Here is a 27,083-nt window from a genome sequence, read left to right as displayed (position 1 = left end):
GCTTTTAAAAAAAATCAAAATAAAAAAAATTAAAAACAAATCTATTGTCTCATTTTTTCCTATTTCCTAGCTGTCATCCCCAAAGGTATCTGCATTTTAGTTGTGTTCTAGTCTCTCCACTTCCCACTATAGATATACCATATTTTTATTTAAATTATAATTTATTTAAATTAGTAGTATTTCAGACATTCTTAAGTTGGTGTCCAAATATATCCATGAATGGAATTCAGTAAATCTGTGAACTTGGATGAGGAAAATACTTCTATTTTCATTTCTAAGTTCTATCTAAAAATATGAATGTAGACAAAGAACCCAAATGTCTTAGGAGAATTGTGATTTTGCCACCAATAGGAATCATAAATACTTTTAAAATCACATTCCAATTGTAGAAATTTCAGTGTATCAACTATGTTCACCACTAGTTATTAGGTCTATGCTACATCTCATTAGTGGAATGAATAAAGAAGCACATATATAACTGTATCATACTTTAGATAATTCATAAACTATATTTAAATATAACTACTTTCCCATTTCAACCCTGTCTATGCTATTTTCTGCGTTTGAAAACATTGTTCTGAGAAAGGGTCCATAGGCTACACTAGACTACCAGAAATGTCCATGCTATGCAAATGTTAAGAAAACCTGACTACATTATTACCATATAAATTTTTTACAGCTGAATCATTAGAATATATTTACTTTTCTTGCTACTTTTTCCAAAATAATTTCTCTAAAATGCTAAGCTCTGTGCTTCTCAGGATTTGGGATCTATCAGGTTACTCCTTTCTTCAAAATCTGTTGCCCTCCCAGAACAAGAACTCTCACTGTTCTTTTAAATCCTGTTGCGCAACCAAATATGTGTTGACATCATTCATCCAGTCTGTTGTGTCTTTCTACTCTTGTTTTTTGTTTTGTTTTGTTTTGTTTTGTTTTTTTCCTTTAAGGACATACAAACACACAGAGGCACATATGGTCACAAATGATTCAATTACTTTTATTTTAGTTGTATTTTTTCGAGGAAAAAGAGATTAATGCTTTCTGTCAGTCTTCTCTGTTTAATTGTAATTTGTTAATATTCAGCTATCTGTTGCATGCATTTTCTCATGTAAATGAATGAGCTACATTATCATTTTAATGGCTGCTTAAAATTTCATAATGCATGTACTGTCATTAACTTAACCAATCTCTAATGATGCACTTATGTGGCTTCTAAATAATGCTATTTTTAAAATGGTGTGATGAATAAATACTCTTGTGCATTTATATTGTTTTTCAGTCTGATAATCTCACTAGGATAAATTCCTTAAAAATAAATTTTTAATGGAAAAGAGTACACATTTTCTATCTGGACTCATACTGACTCTTCCATTTACTTGCACCATGTCCTTGAACAAATTTCTGAACTCTTCTATTTTTTCTTACACACATAAAAAAACTATAATAGCATTATGTTATTGGGTTGTTGATGTTGGTTTTGGGGATAATATACATTCATTTTCTCACAAAGAGTAAGTATTTATTAAATCTGACTGTTACTACTGGTGTAGTAATAATAATTGGTTATGTAATAATAATAATAATTTTGTCAAATGGTGTTCCAGAAAGGTTGTATATTCAACTAATTTGATAGTGTGTTTTCTTTCCCATATTCATTCCAGCAATGAGATTAACCTATGCTTCTTCTTTAGTAAGTTGTTTAATAGTTTGTTCATTCTTTTCAATTCTGTTCCTTATTAATATATGAATGCTTTAATATCTTTCAGTCTTCATTGACATAAATATTATTTTTAACATTATTTTATTTGTCTTTCAAAATTTTAAATGACTTTTTGTTATTTTGTTTGTTTCTGACTTTATGATTTTCTGTTGCTAAATATTTACAGGTATTTTTATTTTCCTTTAACGTTTTAAGATCAGTTAATAATAGCCTTTCCCAGTTCAAGGTTAAAAATATCTTTACTACTATTTTGTTTTACTAATTTTATGATATTAAATTCTACTTTGGAATTAGTCAAATTGTTATTACTTCACCATAAAATATAATGAATAATAAAAGTTTATTTTACTTATTATTCCAGATGACAAGAAAGTTATCCTAACACCAATTATAGAAGAATTTATCCTTTATTCCACTGAATAGGAGTTATGTTATGATGATATATTATAGTAAATATCTCTCTCTCTGGCATTATATCTGTACTCTCTGTTCTGTTGCAGTGATTGAAATGGAAGGCAGATAACATGACTTTCCCATTCAACATCCATCAATGCCTTTTGATATTGTTAACATTATCCCAGTTATGTTCACAAGGAAAGATCATCATCAGGAAAGATTAGGATATGAGTCATAATAGCCCTATATCAATAACTATCATGCCATTGTTTTGCTAGTGTTTAGACAAAAATTAAGCCTATAACCCACTCCTGGTAAATGACATGTTGAAGGAAGCCTTTGTCTTTTCTAATACTGGGAACCATTACAAGAAGAAATTTTTCTTTATACTCACGCTTTTTCTTCAGGTTTTGCTATTGTATAATGATATATTTGCTGTCTGAGCAGTGTATTATAACGATGAGGAAAAGGTCAGTCTTATTGAGACACAGATCCATGGCTGAGGAAGAAAAAATATTTTAAAACTGCTCACTTCTGGACATCTTAAGTAAATAATAGAAATCATAGTCATTTAAATCACTATCAAGCATTCTATTGCTTGCTGCCAAATAATACAGTTGTTTTATTCCTATGCTGATATCACACTGTTTTAATTATTAAGACCTCAGTGTGATTCAATATCAGATATGAATAACTTCCTACAATTTATGCTTCTTAATTTTGTTGTTCTCACATTCCACATGAGTATTTTTAATGTAGGACTTTAGAGTATTTCTTTTAGGTCATAAAAAAGATTTTAAATGGTGTATTAGGAACTTGAATAGAATTATAGTGAAGGGACATCTTGGTGGCACAGTCGGTTAAGCGTCTGCTTTCAGCTAGGGTCATGATCCTGGGGTCCTGGGATCGAGTCCCACATTGGGCTCCCTGCTCAGCGGGGAGCCTGCTTCTCCCTCTCCCTCTGCCTGCCGCTCCCCTTGCTTGTGCTCACTCTCTCTGTCAAATAAATAAATAAAATCTTTTAAAAATAGAATTATAGTGAATATATTTTTGATTTATAAAAATAAGCATTTTTAGAACATTTATATTTTCTGACCAGGGATAAAATATGATTCTCAATTATTAAAAATGGGCTCTTATGTAAATTATTAAGGTTTTATAACTTCCTTTATATAAGCTAGATTAAAAATATCCAAGAATTTATTTTGATTTTCATATAAGTTCTAACTAGTTAGGTGACTTATTTCTCATATAGCTATTCCTTTATTTTTTATGTTTCACAATCACACAAAAATAACATCCACACATAGTAATAATTTCAACCATTCTTGTATGATTGTATTTCATCTTACTGTGTTAGTGAATACTTCCACATTAATGTTAAATATCAGTTAAGCAATAAATTCTTGGTTTTATTCCTGATTTCAATGGAAATGCTTTGACTCTATTTCCATTAGGCAAAATATTGTTTTTTATATTGAGATATATTTTTGCAATCATTTCAAGTATATATCTAGATAACCCTATTTTGCTATGGGTTTTAAAAATTTTTTTATAGGGGCACCTGAGTGTTTCAGTCTGTTAAGCATCTGCCTTCAGTTCAGGTCATGATCTCAGGGTCCTGGGATCAAGCTCCACATCGCAACGGGCTCCTTGCTCAGTGAGGAGTCTGCTTCTCCCTCTCCCTCTGCTCCTCCCCACCCCTGCTCATGCATTTAATATTAAAAATATTTTATGATTAATATTCTCTGTGCCTGAAAATATTAAAAATAAAATATAAAAACAAAATTTAAAACTAAGTTAATATTTCTTTCCTTTTTCACATGGATCATAATTCAGCCCATGAATCTGAGTTATCATCATTAAAACACAGATCAAGCCTGCTTTTTGGCCTGATCAATAGCAATGCAGTCAAATATAGTGCTAATAATATTACTAACGTTTGTAGAGTGATTGCCATACTCAGACACATGTTACCAGGATTATCTTATTTAGTTTTCTAAAATCTCTTAGAATAAATTTATTTTCCCTAGTATACAGATGAGAAAATCAAGGATTATAGAATTTAAATAATTTACCAAATTTTCTTTGAGAACAAAATGCAGTTTTAACTGTTCTACCATTCTCCATCAGAATTTCTGTTTTTATATATCACTATTTCTCTTATGTCAACTGTCCTTTGGCTGTACCAGTCCAATTTGACCATACCCCTTGGTCATTCCCTTCTACCTCCTTATGTCATCCCCTCTCTTCCAGTTTTTCCAGGATCATAATCACTCTGTTGTGTCTACTTTCAGCCCCTTGACCCCCCTCTCTCTTTATAGTCCTGGAAAAATGCAAACTCCAGGTAAATTCAGCCTTTCCTCTGCTCTGAACCTACCCTAGGAAAGCTGAGTGTGGCAAGAGAAAACTACAGCCATGCTGTCAGGGCTCACTTTAAATTCATGACCACCAGCTAAAGCTTGCCCTGAGTGGTGCCAGGTAACCTTATTTCAGCTTTCTGCTGCACTGACTCTCACACACTTCCAAAAAATATATTCCACATCTTTTCCTCTCATTAAATCTCCAAACTCCACTCCCATAGTCCTTTTCAACTAATCATATACTGTCTTTCTGACTAAAACTTTGGGAGCCAGGATGAGAAAACTTTAACACAGTGCCACCAGCACATTCCCTGCTGTTAACAAAGTTAATCCATCTGGGCTCCTATCTAAGACAAACTTCTCCACTTGTGTCCATTATTCTGTCCTTTCCTTCCTACTCAAGGACATATATCTAGCAATTCTCTGTCTCTGTCCTACATCATTTTTTCTTTTCCCCCTGCCCACTGGAACTTCCCCAACAGCACGGAAACCTGCTTTAATTTTTGAAAAATTTTCAAAATTCTTACATGTCTTAATTTTCTCTGTGATTTGCTACCACGTTTCTATTCCCTTGATCTTAAAATCCTCAAAAGAATCACCTATGCTCTGTGTCTCCAATTCCTCTCTTGCCATTCTTTATTGCAGCTATTTTAATAAACTGTTTTCCACTACTACACCATTGAAATTGCTTTGCAAAAACATCAGTGGCCTTCAGATTGGCAAACACTCTATCTTTATTGTAGTTGACAGAAAATTGGACATAGTTAATTACCTGTACCCTCTCTGGTAGGTATTATTTTTTCACTGGGCTTCCAGGTCATCTATCTTACTGCCTTCTCCTAAGTCTCCTTTTGCTTCTCTGTGACTTCTTAATGGGGGAGAGTTCCAAGGCTTGGTGATTAGATCTTGTCTCTTAACCATCTACATGTACTCTCTTGGTGATCTCATGAAATTGTATTGCTTTATTTTTTTATTGTTTTTAAGATTTTATTTATTTAGGGACACCTGGGTGGCTCAGTCAGTTAAGCGGCTGCCTTCAGCCCTGGTCATGATCCCAGGGTCCTGGGATCGAGTCCCACATCGGGCTCCTTGCTCAGCAGGGAGCCTGCTTCTCCCTCTCTCTCCCTCTGCTTGTGCTCTCTCTGTCAAATGAATAAAATGTTTAAAAAAAAGATTTTATTTATTTATTTGACAGAGCAAGAGAGCACAATCAGGGGGAACAGTAGAGGGAGAGGGAGAAGGGGGCTCCCTGCTTGGCTCGATGCGGGGCTCGATCCCAGGACCCTGGGATCATGACCTGAGCTGAAGGCAGATGCTTAACCATCTGAGCCACCCAGGTGCCCAGAAATTGCACTGCTTTAAATATCGTATCTGAGCTGATGTTCCTATAATTTATATCACCAACCTAAAACTATTCCTTGAACTCTCGGCTGATATATTCAGCTATTCCCTTGGCATCTGTTAAAGGTGTCTAATAGGTGTTGTAATCTCACCATGTCAGAAAGCAAATTCTTTTTCATTTCTCTCAAACTGGGCCTTCTTCCTTCAGTTCTTCTCATTTTAATTATATACTACTCCCTAATGTTAGTTACTAGGGACAAAACTTAGATTCATTCCGAGTCTCCCTTTTCCTCAGACCTTAAATTCAATCCATCAGCTGCCTATTTGCTCTGCTTTCCAAAATGAATTCAAAATTCTACCACTGCTCAACAGCTCCACGTCTGTTTCTTGATATATTCTCCCATCATTTCTCATTAGATTATTATTGTTACCTTGTAATTCTTCTCCCTAATTGTTCCCTTGTATTTATCTTTGAAACATAGCACATAGAATGATCTTTTACAAATCCATTTTATGCTATTATTCTTTCAAATACCTACCCTCTAGTTCTTTTCAGTATCAAGCAGTGAAGAACAGGAGTCTGTATGGAGCCTGCCCTTCACGATACCAGTTACTTTTCTCATTTTATATCCTCCACTTCCTGTACTTTTCTGTTCCAAAAATTTGTCTCCTTGCTATCCTACAGTACATCTGCAGCTGATAGTTTTACTTTCAATGTCTCCCTCTCACAAACCAAGTACAGACAGTCCCCAACTTATGATAGTTCAACCTACAATTTTTCAACTTTATGGTGGTGTGATGGTGATACACATTCAGTAGAAGCTGAACTTCATATTTTGAATTTTGATCTCTTCCTGGCCTAGCAACATGTGGTAGGATGCTCTGCCAATGCAGGGAAGGGGCAGCAAACCACAGCCCCCAGTCAGCCACATGGTCATAAGAGTAAGTATCTGATACATTTACAACTATTCTGTATCCATACAACCATTCTATTTTTCACTTTCAGTGTGGTATTCAACACTTTATTATAAAATGGGCTTTGTGCTAGATGATTTTACCCAATTGCAGGCTAATGTAAGTATTCTTGTTTAAGGTGGGCGAGGCTAAGCTGTGAAGTTCAGTATGTTAGGTGTGTTAAAATGCATTTTCAGCCTAATAATATTTTCAATTTACAGTGAGTTTATTGGGACATTCCCCATCATAAGTTGGGGAAGATCTGTGCATCTTATTCTATCCCTCCCTTATGCTTTCTCTGTAGCACGCTCACTATGTGTTATATACATTTTTACCGTGCAATTCCCCTAGTAGGGAAATGTTTTAAAAACATTTAAAAACCCGTATAATATTAGTGCAGACCAATCATAGTGAATGCTTTATATGTCTATCACTGGAATCCCCTATTTTGTCAGGAGTTACTCCTAGAGGCTCTGTATCATTTGGAAGTTGTGGTTGAGGAGATCCTCAATATGTCAGGGTAGCTAAGAAAATGGAGGGCTGGATGTGACAAAATAGCAGACAATAAAATAATTTGCTATTTCAGAAATAGATGTGTCAATATCAGAGTATTGAGGTAAATTATCAGTCTAGAGATAGATCTTGATCAATACAGATGACAAATTTCCTAGGCAAATTGATATTCAGTAATTAAAAAGACAAGGAAATTTTTCTCAGGCATTTGGAAAATTGTACTTTCAATAATCACTTTTTTAAAACCCACGTCAAACATTAAACACTTGCTTAGATGGTAGAATTTCTGATCTTAAAAAAAATAAACACAGGGCGCCTGGGTGGCTCAGTCGGTTAAGTGAATGCCTTCGGCTCAGGTCATGATCCTGGAGTCCCGGGATCGAGTGCCACATCCGGCTCCCTGCTCAGCAGGGAGTCTGCTTCTCCCTCTGACCCTCTTCCCTCTCGTGCTCTCTATCTCTCATTCTCTCTCTCTCTCAAATAAATAAATAAAATCTTTAAAAAAAATAAGCACAATGAAATGTATTTTGAACACCAGAACTTAATGAGTTAGTGGGCTCGAAATAGTCTTCCAGACCTAAAATTCCTGTTAGTTTACAGATAGGTTATATTCTGAAGAACTTTTAAATTTTTTTCCCCAAAACTGTTCATTAAGGATTAAGATGAACAACCTTGATGTAAAATAAACTATTCTTGGAAATTTGGCAATTCACCCTTTGTGAAATTATGCTTTCAACTGATTGCCTTTGTTTTCTAATACACAAAATTGCCAACTGTTGTGTATTTCCCTGCAACAGCTTTTTATTTGTTCTTAAAGCTTGCAGTTGTTGAATTGTTTTTTTAATTATTTTAAAGTCAAAGTGTACATTCTAAAAGTTAAAGTATTTTCATTTACTTGAATATGCTGCTTAACTCCTTTTCTTCCTAAAGCCTTCCTTCCTTTGTTTATTCCTTTCTGTAAGTAGCCCCGTATTGCTCTGATAATAGCGTAACAATCATGGACCTCTTCTGTGTAGATGGGCTGTTTTGCTTGACTTGAAATCCAAATAGAAGCTTTATAAAAAACAAATATTATTAAATGTAAAGTAGGTGAAGTACTTGCTGTTTTTCATCTGTAAGGGAAAAGACTGGGTTAGAATGTCTGCTTTCAGGTGGCAGCAGAGTATGCTACTTTTCTTTAAATTTGAACCCAGGAAAGAAAATTTGCCTAGTATATATGAGTAATACAGTATGCAGGACAAAATATTAGTGTTTAATGACCTGTTACATACATACTAAAATTAATTTCATTTATATTTACAACACTTAATGGTCACACTTTTCCAGCAGTGATCATTTCAAAATACTCAAAGTATTGCATGATAAATGATTATAAGTAAAATAAATTACAATGGCTTAGGAAGAAATATGTTTTGTTATGGACAGTCAGAAGATTCATTTTTGGTAAATACATCTCTGAAATCATATTTCAAAATATCACCTGGCCATGTTTAAACATTGTTATTTTTCATAACCTTCTCACTTATTACCATTTCTGTACTGGATACAACTCTAGTGTTTATACATCTTGATATATACATATGTATATGTACACATATATATGCACACATTATTTATCTTTATCTTTCTATATAATATATATAATCAAATTTTATAGTGTTCACTCAGTTTATTTTTTAAATTTAAATTCAATTAGCCAACATAGTACATACTTAATTTCAGATGTAGTGTTCAATAATTTATCAGTTGCTTATAACACTCTGCTCATCACATCATGTGCCCTCCTTAATGCCTATCACCAAATTACCCCATCCCCCCACCCACCAGCCCTCCAGCAACCCTCAGTTTGTTTTCTATAGTTAAGAGTTCCTCATGGTTTTTCTCCCTCTCTGATGACTTCCCAGTTTTCCCTCTCTTCCCTTATGATCCTCTGCACTGTTTCTTATGTTCCACATATGAGTGAAACCATATGATAATTGTCTTTCTCTCATTGACTTATTTCACTAAGCATAATACCCTCCAGTTCCATCCACGTCATTGCAAATGGTAAGTATTCATCCATTCTGATGGCTGAGTAATATTCCATTGTATATATGAACCACAATTTCTTTATCCATTCATTTGTCTATGGACATCTTGGCTCTTTCCAGAGTTTGGCTATTGTGGACATTGCTGCTATGAATGGGGTTCAGATGTTCCTTCTTTTCACTACATCTGTATCTTTGGGATAAATACCTAGTAGTGCAATTGCTGGGTGGTAAGGTAGCTCTATTTTTACCTTCTTTTTTTTTAAGATTTTATTTATTTATTTGACAGAGAGAGACACAGCTAAAGAGGGAACACAAGCAGGGGGAGTGGGAGAGGGAGAAGCAGGCTTCCCACAGAGCAGGGAGCCTGATGCGGGGCTCCATCCCAGGACCCTGAGATCATGACCTGAGCTGAAGACAGACGCTTAATGACTGAGCCACCCAGGTGTCCCTATTTGTAACTTCTTTAGGAACCTCCATACCGTTTCCAAGTACCAGCTTGCATTCCCACCAACAGTATGAGGGTTCCCTTTTCTCCACATCCTCGCCAACATTTGTTGTTTCCTGTCTTGTTAACTTCCTTTGTGGGGGAGAACTCAGTCATATTTTTTTTTTCGTTTTTTTATCTGAATAGGAACAATGCATTTTATTTTTATTTTTTTTTCAAGCCACACATTTATTGTTATGTTAATCACCATATATTACATCATTAGTTTTTGGTGCATCAGTCATATTTTCAAATTCTTTTCTCAACACCTGCATGATGCTCCACTGTCTCTTCAAAAAAGCTAATATTCAATTTATTTTAGAGTTATTTGTGATATTTGACTTTCTTATAATATTTCAAAGTCCACAGTTCTTTACTCCCTTCCTTTTAGTACTTATTCTTGCAGCACTAGCTCTAGATTTCGGGTCAGAGAGATTATAATTAAAATCCCAAAAATGTTGCTAGTTGAATGGCCATGCAGATATGCTCTAGTTCCTGTGGATCTAAATTTCTTCATTTGTAAAACAGAGTTGAACTCCTCTTGTAAGGTTGTGAAATAACTGGAATTGTCTGAAAAAATGCAGAATTCAACAGATTATTATGCTATGTACTTCACAGATGAACATTTTAATTTACAATCTATCTTGTTCATAAATGAAAATCTAGTAAAGTAAGTTATAGATAAGAGGCCATGGCATTAAGCAGAGTAAGGACAGAATGGATATGTGTCTGAGGAAAGTCCGTCTTTAGGGACCATGGCATTAAGTACATAGTACTCTACAGTCAATGATTTGGGGAACTTATTGTGAGTATTGATGTGTTAAGTTTTCCACACTAGTTATTTATAAGAATAATATCTTCGGTGTATGCTATATCTATTATACTTAAACTGTGAAACAGAATATATGTATTATAATTTGGTTAAAAATATCATTGTATTAAAGCCTACTAAATTTTCAGGGGCATTTTAATATCCTTCCTGAGTTTTCATGCAATTTTACCTCTACATACCTTGATCATCTTGGTGAAAACACAAACTAAGCATAACTAATGTTTTTTTTTAAAGATTTTATTTATTTATTTGAGAGAGAGAGAATGAGAGATAGAGAGCACGAGAGGGAAGAGGGTCAGAGGGAGAAGCAGACTCCCTGCTGAGCAGGGAGCCCGATGTGGGACTCGATCCCAGGACTCCAGGATCATGACCTGAGCCGAAGGCAGTCGCTTAACCAACTGAGCCACCCAGGTGCCCTAAGCATAACTAATGTTAATAAAATTATTATTATTGTGTTTTAGTCTTTCTAGCTGCTTTTCCTATATCTCTCAATCTTTGGCTATGAACTTACTAAAAAAAAAAAAAAGACCAAGTAAATTTTTGGAAACATGAGTCATAGCATGCTATCCAGTGGCTTTTGACCCCTTTCTGAGTAAAAGCCAAATTCTTTCCATTTTCTGTAAGATGATACAAATGGTAACATCTCATTTGCGAACATTTATTGTCCTTACCTTCTAATCCTCTTTCCTTAGTATACTTGATTCCAGACACTCTTGAATAGAACAGACAAAATCCTTATCCTCGTGGAATTTATAGTATAGCAAATTTAGGCAGAGAAAAATCACTGAAACAAATAAATATAAGATAATTTTATATAATGTATCAGTTAAGACTATAGTTAACAATACTGTATTGTACTTGAAATTTGCTTAGAGAATAGATCTTGTGTTCTCACCACACACACACACACACACACACACACACACACACACACACACATACACATATACATACAATGGTACCATGAGGTGATCGATTTGTTAACTATTTTGATTGTGGCTATCATTTTACAATGTATCAAATCATCATGCTGTACAACGTAAATATATACAATATTTATTTGTCAATTATACCTCAATAGAGCTAGAAAGAATAAATTTTAAAAATAGGAAAAAAATAAATCTTTAATTAGAGTAATCTGAGGCACTCTGAGGAAGTGATATTTGAGCTAGAGTTTTAAATGTGGATAATTTAGGAATAATGAAACCCATGGCAGAAGTGCAGAACTAAGAGGAAGTGTGTGGGCTATAAATGGTATAAAGCCAAGAGATTGTACTGTTGTCTATATTTTGTTAATGTTTTAAAAATCACATGCAAGTTGGTACAACCACTTTGGAAAACAGTGTGGAGGTTCCTCAAAAATTTAAAAATAGAACTACCCTACGACCCAGCAATTGCACTGCTGGGTATTTACCCCAAAGACACAGATGTAGTGAAAAGAAGGGCCATATGCACCCCAATGTTCACAGCAGCAAGTCCGCAATAGCCAAACTGTGAAAAGAGCCGAGATGCCCTTCAACAGATGAATGGATAAAGAAGATGTGGTCCATATATACAATGGAATATGACTCAGCCATCAGAAAGGATGACTACCCAACTTTTACATCAACATGGATGGGACTGGAGGAGATTATGCTAAGTGAAATAAGTGAAGCAGAGAAAGTCAGTTATCATATGGTTTCACTTATTTGTGGAACATAAGGAATAGCAGGGAGGACATTAGGAGAAGGAAGAGAAAAATGAGCTGGGAAGAATCGGAGGGAGAGATGAACCATGAGAGACTATGGACTCTGAGAGACGAACAGGGTTTTAGAGGGGAGGGGGGATGGGTTAGCCCCGTGATGGGTATTAAGGAGGACACGTACTGCATGGAGCACTGGGTGTTATACAAAAACAGTGGATCATGGATCACCACATCAAAAACTAATGATGTATTGTATGGTGACTAACATAACATAATAAAATATAAATAAATAAATAAATAAATATCACATGAAATAAACATGAAAACCGTCCATTTTAATTTTTCACCTTGCAATTTCAGGTTAATTTGTAGTTAAGCTAGCCAGACTCTTATATCAGTAGTAAGATATTTTAGATTCAAAAGAATACATAATATAAAACTTTCACAAAAGTTTTATAAATATGGAAGCCAAATGACAAGTGCGCAAAACTGAAATGGAAATCATATCTATAGTATGTTCTTATCATTGCATGTGTTTTAATGCAGTCATGATAAACACATTACTTAAGAACACGCATCTGAATTTTTCCAGCTACTTGAATAAATAGATTTGTGCTCATGATAAACGCATTACTTAAGAACACGCATCTGAATTTTTCCAGCTACTTGAATAAATAAATGGATTTGTGATCCAAAGAGCACCAGGGTGCTCTTTGTAAAACTTTATATGAACGGACATATCCAGGACCTCATTTTTTAAAATAGACAGTTGCAGAGCTGTAACATGCCATGTCAGTGACACATTTCTAAGAAGATTTTTTTTTATTTTATAGTTTTTATTAGCATTTTTATTTTTATTTTTTTAATAATTTTTTATTGTTATGTTAATCACCATACATTGCATCATTAGTTTTTGATGTAGTGTTCCATGATTCATTGTTCGTGCATAACACCCAGTGCTCCACGCAGAATGTGCCCTCTTTAATACCCATCACCAGGCTAACCCATCCCCCAACCCCCCTCCCCTCTAGAACCCTCAGTTTGTTTTTCAGAGTTCATCGTCTCTCATGGTTCGTCTCCCCCTCTGACTTACTCCCCTTCATTCTTCCCCTCCTGCTATCTTCTTCTTTTTTTTCCTTAACATATATTACATTATTTGTTTCAGAAGTACAGATCCGTGATTCATCAGTCTTGTACAATTCACAGTGCTCACCATAGCACATACCCTCCCCAATGTCTATCACCCAGCCACCCCATCCTTCCTACCCCCCACCACTCCAGCAACCCTCAGTTTGTTTCCTGAGATTAAGAATTCCTCATATCAGTGAGGTCATATGATACATGTCTTTCTCTGATTGACTTATTTCACTCAGCATAACACCTTCCAGTTCCATCCCCGTCATTGCAAATGGCAAGATCTCATTTCTTTTGATGGCTACATAATATTCCATTGTGTATATATACTACATCTTCTTTATCCATTCATCTGTCGATGCATGCTCAGAGATAACTAAAAAACTTTATTCTGAATTGACCTGGTAGCTGAAGTCAACACATTCATTGTCTATTTCAGAGTGTAATATAAATAAATTTTGACTCACCTTACTAGTGTTTAAGAAAAATTATATTACATTTTTACATTTAAATTTGAATCAAACAATGAAAGAATCCTGATGCATCAATGAAAAACACTAGAGGTTCCCTGAATCATAGTTTAAAAATTACTAGTGTATTTTAACTCCCTTTCAGAATACTTTGTCTTTTTTTTTCAAAAGCCACACGATTCTGTCTATATTATTTATCACCTTCAACCTTAGTGCCATAATATATTGGCAGCTAAATTTCAATAGTCTATCACAAATATTTAGGAATAAATCAACTATGACTTAAATTGCTCAATATTTGTGTGAATGTTTCAAGGCACTAAAATAATACAATGTTGAGGTACTTCACTCTCACGTGCAATAGGAGTATGCAATAAGCTAACAGAGTTTTGATTATTGTGCTTACAATATAAAATTGTAGCACTTAAGACTGAACTCCATAGCACTCTTGAATGCAACCTACTGCCCTTGAAATATTAATAGAGTTGAAATTATAAAATTTCCTCTAAGGTGAGCTGTTTATATTCCTATCTGAATATCTGGGGATGTATCTGTTATTCTTCCAGATTACTGTGAAAATGCCTTGAAGAGGCAGATGTCTCTAAGGGGACTTGAGACCTTTTCAAGAGTTATGTCTGCAAGGTTTGAGTGGATGCAATGTGAGATGCCATCCTGTTTCCGATTATTCACAAATTGCTCCTCATTCTAAACTGGAGTATGCTAGGCAGTCTTTAAAAAAATCATCTCAGTAAAAGTTTAAAAAATCACAGATCTGTACCTCTGAAACAAATAATGCAATATATGTTAAGAAAAAAAAAAGAAGAACGTAGCAGGAGGAGAAGAATGAAGGGGGAGTAAATCGGAGGGGGAGATGAACCATGAGAGATGATGGACTCTGAAAAACAGAGGATTCTAGAGGGGAGAGGCGTGGGGGGATGGGTTAGCCTGGTGATGGGTATTAAAGAGGGCTCGTTCTGGGTGGAGCACTGGGTATTATGCACAAACAATGAATCATGGAACACTACATCAAAAACTAATGATGTACTGTATGGTGATTAACATAACAATAAAAAATAAAAAAAATACATACCATGTTGAATAGGTGTTTACTATTAGTACTTCAGGAATTGATTCTTGAAATGCTCCATCTGGCATGTTAAAAGTTTATACAGAATATTGTGCATAGATATTTCTGTTCTAAAAACACCCAGCTTCTACTTATAAATACAACTATAAAAATCCATTTTTAAATACATAATTTCTAGAGTAAATCTCCCCATATGTAATTCTCATGTCTCAATGAATTCAAGCACAGAAAGTTAATGTCCCTTAACTTATTAGTCTCTTCCCCCACCACCACATTACTATTGGATGTATTCTTTTTACTCCATCCCATAACAATAAAACTACTCTATTTTTTGTGGTATATGCATTTTATTTTATTTTTTATTGTAGTAAAGTCAACACACAATGTTACATTCATTTCAGGTGTACAATGAAGTGATTGGACAAGTCTATACCCTGTTCTGTGCTCACTACAAGTGTAGCTCCCTTCTGTCACCATACACTGCTATTACAGTATCATTGACTGTATTCCCTATGCTGTGCCTTTTATTCCTGTGACTTATTCATTCCATAACTAGGGGCCTGTTAAGTCCCACTCCCCTTCCCCCCTTTTTGCCCACATCCCCACCCCTTCCCCTCTGGCAACTGTAAGTTTGTTCTCTGTATTTATGGGTCTGTTTCTGCTATTCTAATTGGAATAAGTTAAAAATTTTTTTTTAACTTTTTACATTAAAAAAATAATATCGGATTTTTAAGACAAAAACGGAAAAGTGAGTGGTTGGTTAACAGGTGTTTCAGGATTCCAAGAAGTTGATTTCAATTCTGGCTACACTAAGAATACAGTTCTAGTCTCAGCTTTTAACATTTAAAAAAACCAGCCCTTGCAAACTGAATAGTAATTTTTAGATAATTTTATTTTTGAGAATGATATTGTTGGAAAGATACTTGTAAGGCTTGCAGTTTGATGGAGAAGGTACGTACTGTCCTCATAATTCAGAGACCTTCATTGTCTCTCTCTTCTAGCATTTATGAGTTCATCTACAATCGGTAAATTATTTTCAGTTACACACTTTTAGGAATTAATACATTGGAGAAACTTTTTTTAAAAAGTTGTGCAAAAAGTAAAAATTAGGCAAAAGAATGCATGTCTTTCCAGAGTTAAAGTTAAGTATAATAATACTTCGTAATAATAATAAATATAAATAATAAAACAGGCCCATCTAAGAATTATTTGATTTTGTAGAGAAACATGCCTTGATTCATTTAATATTTTCTATTAATTTTGAATCAGACTCTCCAAAATAACATGATACCCTGAAGATTTTTGTCTGGTAGAAATAAAAATTATTTCTGAAAAATTATTTCAAATAGCCCCAAAGGTTATTGTTTCCTTGTCCTAAAATACAATTAACCACTTTTCTATCTTAATTAATAATCTCTTTCTTGAATTCATTTTTCAGTGCTTACACTTACTTAATCTGTCAAAATCTCTTTTAAAATGAATTTACTATCATGCAGTTACCATCATTCTTAGGTCCAGTATTTTGTTTTCTTATAACTTCCACATTGTGAGGAAGTTATTATTGCTTTGTAACCACAGACATTTTACTTAAAATATACTTTTAACATGAAATCTTATGCATTTGTGGATCATTCACACTGGGGGAAATCTTTGTTTCCTACTTCTGATTTCCACGAGGACACATTTTCCCTACAACATTGTAGCTCTCTCTTCTCCATACCCATGACCATGAAAAAGTGACATTTCTGACTGTAAAGTTTGGACAAAAGTAACTAGTTATGTTCGGTTTTCATATTCCCCTTAGGAGCCAGCTACCCATAGGTAACATATATGTCACTACTCTTCGGGATATGCTATCCCTTATCATGTGGAAAACAACTAACTCACACATGAGCCTTCCTTCTAGCTGAGTCTTTAACAGTCATAAAGGGAATATTCTGGCCTTCATCTAATACTTCTTGATTCATTCTTTATTCATTCAAAATTCTGACAGTTAATCATATTGGGTAAGCCCCTCAGAGTCTCAAGCAGTTTTTAATAATCTATGCATAAAATATTACTTCCCATAAAAAAATAACAGGGTAACTGCTACAGTGTTCTCATTCAATTATATTGTTGTAAGTCTCAGAATTAATTGCCTTAGTATTTCTTCAGGAAGCCAAATTAAATTCAGTGTGTATTAAAATCATATTATATCTGTAAGAAATAATTAAAGAATGTCTCCTTTGAAAATAAAATGAGATTAAAAATTCTGTAAATATTAGACTCCATGAAACCATCCTCTACTTTACTTTTCGACTTAGTATTTTCTATAACCAGTCACTGATTAAAGTCCATCAAAACAATTGTACAAGGAAATTTAAAATTAGCACACTCCTATTTAGTCCAGAGGGCAGCTATTACCTAAACAAAAAGATGTGGTTTTTTTTAATTTCCCAGAGCTTGCTAAAAGGGACTTCAAAAATACAGAAGTGACGTTATAATTAGGGTAACCAAGACTGTAGAGTTATTGGCAGGTTGAAAGTTTTCCTCAGAATATGAAGTTTTGCCAAGTGTTATCATTAGCCCTTAAAATAAACAAAAAACTTAAAGCCTCAAATATGCCCAGATATAAGATACATTTATCAGTAACATTATAAATTCCTTCCATCCATTCTAGAATAACATATGTTCAATACATTACAATAATAACATATTACAGTAATACACTGTAATAAGAGAGAATATTATTGAGGATTTACCATACAGCAGGTCCAGGGATAGTGCTGTGTGCTTTTAATTCTCACTATAATCTCCTCATTAAACAGTTATTATCTATATTTTAAAGATATGTATCCTAGGAAATAAGGAATTTAGGTATATTGTCCAAAGGTAATCAGATTTAAAGGGCTGCACAGTGTCTAAGTACAAAATGTTTACTCTTAAGAATAATACCAGGCTGCTTCTTTGTTATGGATTCCTCTACAGTAAAGGTCTAGGATCACAAACATCTGTAGGGAATCATCACAATCCATTCACCTTCCCTAGTGGCTGCTGAAGGGCCCAGGAAGGCAAACTGAAAATTCCATAAAAGCATCAACTCAATGTGGGGCAGATTTTGACCAATGTACCTGAAATAGGAGAGAATTGGTAAATTCTCTTTTCTTTCATACAATATCTCTAAGGATGTCCATTAAATTTTGGTTATAAAGTTCTTGTTACAAAACTGTGGCCAGTTCAGTAACATACTTCGTTATATTTGTGCTCTTTCCGTGCCCGACCTTCCTATTTCTCTCACTCTGTTCCTCTAGGACTTCAGACTCTAGGAAAGTGCAAGCACTTCATTTTATATCTCAAGCTCCATCATTTCTAAGGAACATGGGATAAAATAGTGCTTTATCATATCTGCCCTACAATACCGGAACAGGATTCAATACCCCATTAGTTACATGACATCAATTCTAAAATGCCATTATTTGCATGCATGCACTCCAGTGTACGATGTTGAATGGATGGATATTTACACACACCTATATACAACATATAAAATGATGGGTGGGGTGTTACGATACCAATAAATAAACTAACATTAACTCAATGGTTATGTTTTATGTATATTTGAGATCATGCTATGTGTTTCACATGTTATTTAATCTTTCCAGCAAGTATGTGAAGGAAGTATTAAATTATCATTTTCACCTTTTTACAATGAAAAAATAAGTCATATAGAGACGTTAACTAGCTCTACATATTCTCTGTCTCACTCTCAAAAACTTTTGGTCACCAATAAAATGAGATTTAATTTTGTCCCCCCTTCCCTATCCTCCTTTTTCCTACCTTTAACTGAACCCTAATCATTTACAGAGATGTTTTCTCTGCCTTCTGGAACAACTATATCCTCATAGGGCTCTAGATTCAATTGCTGACATGCAAAATTATAGGATGTCAAGAATGATAAAGAGATTTTGGATATTTAGCAAATTTAGCAAATAAACAATCATGAAAATTATTGAAACTTGTCTTCATGATCCTGTTTGGATGTAAGAAACTGTATATTATTATTCCCCTTCTTTTTATATTTCTTCTGTAGTAATTCAAATGGATGCCTGGTGTCAATTAGGGGGGTGGTTCTACACTCAGAAAGAAAAAAAAAGAGAAAACATTCATAATTTTCAAAGTGGCTCACTTTTTACAATTCCTTTATTTTTATTCCACTTGTATTTGAAGAAAACTAATACTATGCAAAAGATAAACACATAGAATTATTTTATCAAATATCAAAGTGGCACAGTAGTTTCTCCATATTCATTTTTACCCATATTAAATTAAAGGATTCATAGATAGTCATATTATTAAGATACAGTATGGGGTGCTATAAAAATATTCTCAAAATGTAGAAATTTTATCAGGAAAAAGGTTTTGTTTCTATAATGTAGCAGTCTAAGCATAAGTAAGCCTGCCCTCAGATGGTGGCTGCATAGTTATAGGATTTAGGCATCTTCAATCTTGTCATTACTAAGCCTTCTTCTTGTCTCCTTATCTGAAGTTTATATATCTTTATTCTAATCAAGTAGGAAGGGGAAAAAGTGGAAAAAAAGAAAGAGCATGTGTATTTCTATTCAGGACATTTCACAAAGTTTGCCATTATCACTTTCTCACATCTCGTTGCCAGAACTTGGTTACATGGTCAGACATACCTAGGAGAACATTTAAAAATGTAATTATTACCTGGCTGATCATGTGCTCAATTAAAATTTCTATCACAATAAAACTTGCAAATATAAGTTCTAAGCTCTGCCACATTAAACAAAGGAAACAATGGTAAAACATTCAAGTCTGAAGATGAGTGAAACTCATATTAAAAATTTTAGGGAAATTTTCAATACTTGCATCAGTCATTGGAACAAACTCATTGTACAGATACAAGCTCTGAGGTTTTCTTGAATGGAACTAGGAAAAAAAATATGGCCACAACAATTATAACAATGACAATAATAGGCTTACACTAAAGTCATTTTATAAAAGGATATATGAAAAATAAGTAAACAAAAGATAGCTGATTTAGGCTATATTGATACTTTATGACAAAAGCAGTAATTAGAAATAAAGAATGGTACTACATAATGACAAAAAAGGTCATCACTAGATGATATAACTTTAAGTACATGTATGTACTTAATTACATGGAATACGTGAAAGCCAAAGTTGAAATATAAAAAAATATTGAAATAGCTCTCATCTTAGTGGAATATTTTAACACACATCACTCAGTGATTGATAGATTCAGATGACATAAAATCAATAGGGATAAAGCACAATCGAATAGTACCACTAAGAAATTTGATAAATGGACATCAAATGACATCAAACAATGCTGCCAAGAATTTAATACTTTTTTTATTGTAAAGAGGACATTTACCAAAACTGCATTCCTGGCTATAAAATGTGACATAACAGATTTGAAATAATTGCTTTCATATATAAAATATTGCCTTGGCACAGTACACCTAAGCTAGAAAATAATAGCAAAAGAAAATTAGAATAATCCTATGAATATGGAAAAATTTTAGAATTACCTAAACAACTAAAAAAAATTTAGAACCAAGGAAAAGTGATAAAAATAATCAAATTTTATGCAATGCTTAGAAATTCATATCTTCACATTGGGGAGGGTATATGCTATGTTGAGCGCTGTGAATTGTGTAAGACTGTTGAATCACAGACTTGTATCTCTGAAACAAATAATACTTTATATGTTAAAAAAAAGAAGAAGATAGTAGGAAGGGAAAAATGAAGGGCGGGTATTGGAGGGGGAGATGAACCATGAGAGACTATGGACTCTGAGAAACAAACTGGGGGTTCTAGAGGGGAGGGGGGTGGGGGGATGGGTTAGCCTGGTGATGGGTATTAAAGAGGGCACGTAATGCATGGAGCACTGGGTGTTATATGCAAACAATGAATCATGGAACACTACATCAAAAACTAATGATGTATGGTGATTAACATAATAAAATAAAATAAAATAAATTCATATCTTTAAATATTTGTATTAGAAAATAAAAATGACTCAGGATTACTGGCATACCCACCTAAGCTAAAACCTTGGAAGATCTGATTAACAAACCAAAATAAAGAGGAAAATAAATGAATAAATGTAGATATATAAAATAATGAAATAGAAAAGTGACATTTAATAGAGAGAATTGGCAAATTCATGTTAGTTCTTTGAAGAATAAACTAAATAGATAAAAACAAGGCATGATTGGATTTTTAAAAAATATTTTATTTATTTATTTTAGGAGAGAAAGAGAGAGAAGGAGCAGGGGGAGGGACAGAGGGAGAGGGAGAAGCAGGTTCCCCACTAAGTAGGGAGCCCAATGGGGGGGGGCTCAATCCCAGGACCCTGGGATCATGACCTGAGCCAAAGGTAGATGGTTAACCAACTGAGCCACCCAGGCACCCCAATACTGGATTTTAAAAAGAAAATAAAGCAATAAATATTTAGAAGAAAATACTGGATTTAAGTAAAAAAAATAAATTATAGATTATAACAGGATATTATAAAAGTAAATGGAAGACATTAACAAAAGGATGCATATGTAGAAATACACCATTTAATTAAAAAGACTCAAAAAATAGGAAACATGATAGTACTTTTATCAATAATACTATATTAATAGTTTAAAAATCTGCCCATTAAAAATAAACAGAGGCAAAAGTGGATTTATGCCAAGTCTAATAAAATATTCAGGAACAAATACATCTAGTCATATTTAAAGTCTTCCAGGGGTGCCTGGGTGGCTCAGTTGGTTAAGCGACTGCCTTCGGCTTAGGTCATGATCCTGGAGTCCCGGGATCGAGTCCCACATCGGGCTCGCTGCTCAGCAGGGAGTCTGTTTCTCCCTCTGACCCTCCCCCCTCTCATGCTCTCTCTCTATCTCTCATTTTCTCTCTCAAATAAATAAATAAAATCTTTTAAAAATATATATAAAAAAATAAAGTCTTCCAGGAAATAAAAGGAAACAAGAGTAAATATTCTCTAACTTAACTTTGATATTAGTTTTTATACCAAAAATAGTTAAGTTCAGTAGAAGAAAGAAACTGCTCCAGGAGACATGTACAATAATAACTGAATTATTGCAGAAAGAAAGAGCTAACAGTCAAAATCTAAATAAAGAAGCTTAGGGGGCGTCTGGGTGGCTCAGTCAGTTTAGTGTCTGCCTTTGGCTCAGGTCATGATCTCGGGGTCTGGGATTGAGCCCACATTGGGCTCCCTGCTCAGTGGGGAGTCTGCTTCTCCTTCTCCCTCTGCCGCTCCCCCTGTTCATGCTCCCCACCCTTTCAAATAAATAAATAAAATCTTTAAAAATTTTTGAAAAAAAAAGAGGCCTAGAACCAACTCAAATGTCAGTACTATTCAAAAGAATAAATACTTTGTGGTAGCTGATCAAATTAAATATCATAGCAAACATGAATAAACTACACCAATGATTTTTACTATACCTGACACCTGTGCACTAAATGCTAATAGTACTTTTCTATCATAGTGAGAAACAAAAGCTTCACAGAATTCCAAAGTGCTCCCTAGGTGCACTGACCCCCCTGACTGAGAATCAAAACTTTTAACTGCATACATTAACAGAAACACACAACTTTAATTTATATGGTGATTGAAAAAAGGAAGTCAAAAAAGAATACATGATTCTATTGAAAAAGGTTTAAGAATAGAAAAACTATTGTGTTTGCTTAAAAATGTATAAATATGGGATTAAAATAGAAAAATACACAAATAATCAAAATTTTTATGGTAATGGTTAACTCTGAATGAAGAGGGAAGAATATGATCGTGTAAGTGTAGGAATACAATGGTATGTATGTAATGTTCTCTTTCTTCATCTAACTAGTGAATGCACAGGTATTTATATAAGCTGTCATATGTTTCATAAATTCTTCTTAGGTATGACATCTAAAGTTCTAAGAGCAGGAAAAGATTTCAAGTAGAGATCATCTGTGCTAGATGAAAAGTGTTTCAGGCCATTTCATGTGGAAGTTTGGGGAAGGAATGAGAAGATCCAAAGGACACTAGAGAAGTCAAACACATCCTACATGAACAATTTTTCATAAACACTGCATAGAGAGATCTCTCTTCATTACATTATCAGATTATTAATATATTTATATTATATTAGACTAATAGATTATTATTAGATTATTAATAGAAACTAGAGGTCTTTGCAAAATTTTACAGCTAAAAAAAAAGGAAGCATGACCTTGAAGATGCAGTGACCAATTATACTGTTGACACTTAAAAGAATTAAATAAAGGAAAGGGAATCCAGTTTTAGAAAATAACTCTACTTTTTTATGTAATACTCTCAATAAATAAAAGATAAGATTCAAAAATAATAAATGGTAGAGCCTGAGATCAAAAGTGAGAGAGTTAAAACTGTTTCAGACTAGGTATTTCTTCGTAAGTACCCCATTGGTAGCATACCATAAATTTTGACATATGGTATTTTCAATTCAAAATACTTTATAATTTCCATTTTTATTCTTTGACACACATATTTTATAGAAGTATATTATTTAATGTCCAAATATTTTTAGATATCCCAAAGATCATTTCATGATTTATAATTTAATTCTACTTTTCTCAGAGAACATACTTCATAGAACTTGAATCCATTAATATTTATTGAGAATTTTTATGATCTGTAAGGTGTTGTATTTTGGGAAGAAATTCTGTGTACAATTGAAAAAGAACATTTGTCTTCCACTGTTGCTGTATGGAGCATTCTTTAAATCTCAAGTAGGTCAAGAGTTTTCTACTGATGATTTTCATTCTACTTGTTCTACCAGCTATTGAGAGGGAGAAATTGAAATCTCCCACTATTGCTGTGTATTTGCTTCTTTCTCTTTGATGGTCTATCAGGTTTTGCTTCATGTATTTTAAAATTCCATTATTAAATGCATAAATGATGAGGATTTTTGTCCCTTTGATGAATTGATCATTATCATTGTAAAATGGTCGTTTTTCCTCCACAATCTACTTTGTCTGATATATCAGTATAACCTCTCCAGCTTTCTTTTGATGCATCTTAGAATGTTGTGTTTTTCATCTTTTTACTTTTAACTTGTCTCTTTATGGAAAATGTACTTTATAAACTATATACTATAGTTTATACTATATACTATAGACCCACAAATAGTGGGTCTCACTTTTTTATCCTGACAATCTGCCTTATTTGGCATATATATTTAATGTGATAATTGTTAGGGTTATGTTTATTTTATTTTTTAAAGATTTATTTATTTATTTTTAAAGATTTTATTTATTTATTTGACACAGAGAAAATGAGAGAGAGAGAGAGCACATGAGAGGGGGGAGGGTCAGAGGGAGAAGCAGACTCCCTGCTGAGCAGGGAGTCCGACGTGGGACTCGATCCGGTGACTCCAGGACCATGACCTGAGACGAAGGCAGTTGCTTAACCAACTGAGCCACTGAGGCGCCCAAGATTTATTTATTTATTGAGAGAGAGAGGAGACAGAACATGAGCAGGAGGGACAGAGGGAGAGGGAATTCCAAGCTGACTCTGAGTTTAGCACTGATCCCTATGTGAGGCCTGATCTCAGGACCCTAGGATCACCACCTGAACTGAAACCAAAAGTTGGTCTCTTAACCGACTGCACCACCCAGACACCTATGTTAGGGTTATCCTTAAATCTATCATCTTACAGTGTTTTCGATTCATCTCATCTGTTCTTTGTCCACTGTCATTTTCTCTCTCTATTTTGCCTCTTTCAATTTAATTGACAATATTTTTTGTGTCTATTTTCTCTTTCTTGTAGGTTTATTAATTATACTCCTTTGTCTAGTTAGAACTTAGGACTCATAGCAAATATCTCTAATTTGTCACACTATACCTTCAAGTGGTATCACACAATCTCACATATAAATAAGATCTTTACCAAAGTATTCTTCCAGTTTTCTCCACTTTGCACTTATGCTATCATTGTCGTACTTTCTTACACTTACATAGATTATGAATGCTACACTGCATTGTTATTTTTTAGTCAATTATATTTTAAAGATATTTAATATTTAAAAAAATTCAATTAATTTACCCTTACAGTTACAACCCTGATATTCATCATTCGTGTAGATTCAAATTTGCATCTGATATCATGTTCCTTCTGCCTAAAGGACTCTTCCTTTTGTGTTTTTTTATAGTTCTGCTGGTGATGAATTCTTTCAGCTTCTGTGCATTTCAAAAAGATTTTGTCTTCATATTTTGAATAATATTTCACTGGGGATAGAATTCTAGGTTGACGGATTTTCAATAAGTAAAAGATGTTCTCTGTTGTTTTTTCACTTCCATTGTTTCTGATAAGAAATCTCTCAGTAATTTGATTATACTGCAGTGTAATTTGATTATGATAGGCCTTGATGAAGTGCTCTTCATGCTTTTTGTGCTTGGCATAATTGAGCTTACATTTATGAGTTTATGGTTTCTAATAAACTATTGCCAGTAAGTCTACCTGAATTACTGCCCTCTATGACTTGTTAATCTCTCAACATTTGACTTATAGCCCATGGATCTGTTGTATCTGGAGAAAAAAAAAATCATTTCACAAAGTCTTTTGTAATAGAGAGCGTCAAATGAAAATTTTTTTATCTTCTTTCAAAGTTCATTACGTTTAAGAAGTAGTAATTTCAGATTTAATATTTTGAGGGGCTTTCATTCAATTCACTAGGAAAAAAAGCAAATTAATTTTATTTCTCCATTAGACCCCATATTTCTGCCATTCCAATACTGAACTAATTATAAGCTATTTCAGGGGCACCCATCCTCATATAATTTCACACCTGTGATTCAGTGGATATTTCTACAACTTTTGCCTGTGGAATTGCTTTATCTAAATAACTTCACATCTACTCTAGAGCCAATGTGAGACCTCAGGAATGACTAATTCTTGAGTCTTTGTATAAGCCATATGAATCCAATTTATTTCCTCTATAGATATCTCCTTGAGAATTAAAGAGAGAATTTGATGCCTAAAGTTAGTCATAGTGAGCATTTGGAAGCTCAGGCAGAACTTAGATTCCTTGCAATTTATGGTAGTTAATATTTCATCAATGAATGTCTAAAAAGACACATTCATTTTTTTTTTTGAGTGGGAGGGGCAGAGGGAGAGGAAAAGAGAGAATCTTAAGCAGGCTCCACGCTCAGTGCGGAGCCCGAGACGGGGCTCGATCTCACAACCTTGAGATCATGACCTGAGCCAAAGTCAAGATTCAGACGCTTAACCAACTGAATGACTTATGTGCCCCTAAAGATACGTTTAATACATTAACCTAAACCACTATTACCAGCCCACTAGTAAGAAGGGTAACTGTATTAAAAGTCAGTCTTCTAAAGTGTCACCCTTGCTAATCCCCTCTGGACATGTTTATAATAAATATATGCCACTTTTACCTGATTATTCAATCAAATAATCTAGAACTTCTAGAGATAATGTTTTACTAGTTCAGTTCCAGTTACTATGTATATTAGATAATAAAGTTGAAAGCCTATAAAATTCTTATTTGAATAGTCACTTATGGTTGCTAAAAAGATACCATAGACTAGAGGGCTTAACAAAGCAAACATTTATTTCCCACAGTTCTGGAGGCTGGAAATCAGAAAATTGGAGTACCAGCCTGATTGGATTCTTGGTCAAGGCCCTCTTCTTGGTTTGTAGACAGTCACCTTCTCACATGGCCATGGCTGAGAGAGAGATTATCTCTCTCCAGTCTCTTCTTACATGGGAGTTAATCCTATTCATGAGAGCTTCACCCTTATGACCTAATTACTTTCCCTCAGGCCTTACCTCCAAATAACATAACATTGGTGATTAGGGTTTAACACATGAATTTTGAGGGTATACAAACATTCAGTCTACAGCATTATCATTATTGTTTTATTTTGATAGGTTTTAGAAGTTTTTATATATGATAATTCTAACTCTCCAATCACCTGGAAAATAAAAGTTATTTAACTGCATTTATAAACTTTTTCTGGCAAATAAATCAGGTTGTGCATTTTCAGTAGCACTA

Source organism: Eumetopias jubatus, unplaced genomic scaffold (genome assembly GCF_037043125.1).
Source record: "Eumetopias jubatus isolate StellerSeaLion01/CBP00866 unplaced genomic scaffold, mEumJub1_p1.0 scaffold_2, whole genome shotgun sequence".
Taxonomy (NCBI): domain Eukaryota; kingdom Metazoa; phylum Chordata; class Mammalia; order Carnivora; family Otariidae; genus Eumetopias; species Eumetopias jubatus.
This window is presented reverse-complemented; position numbering follows the sequence as displayed.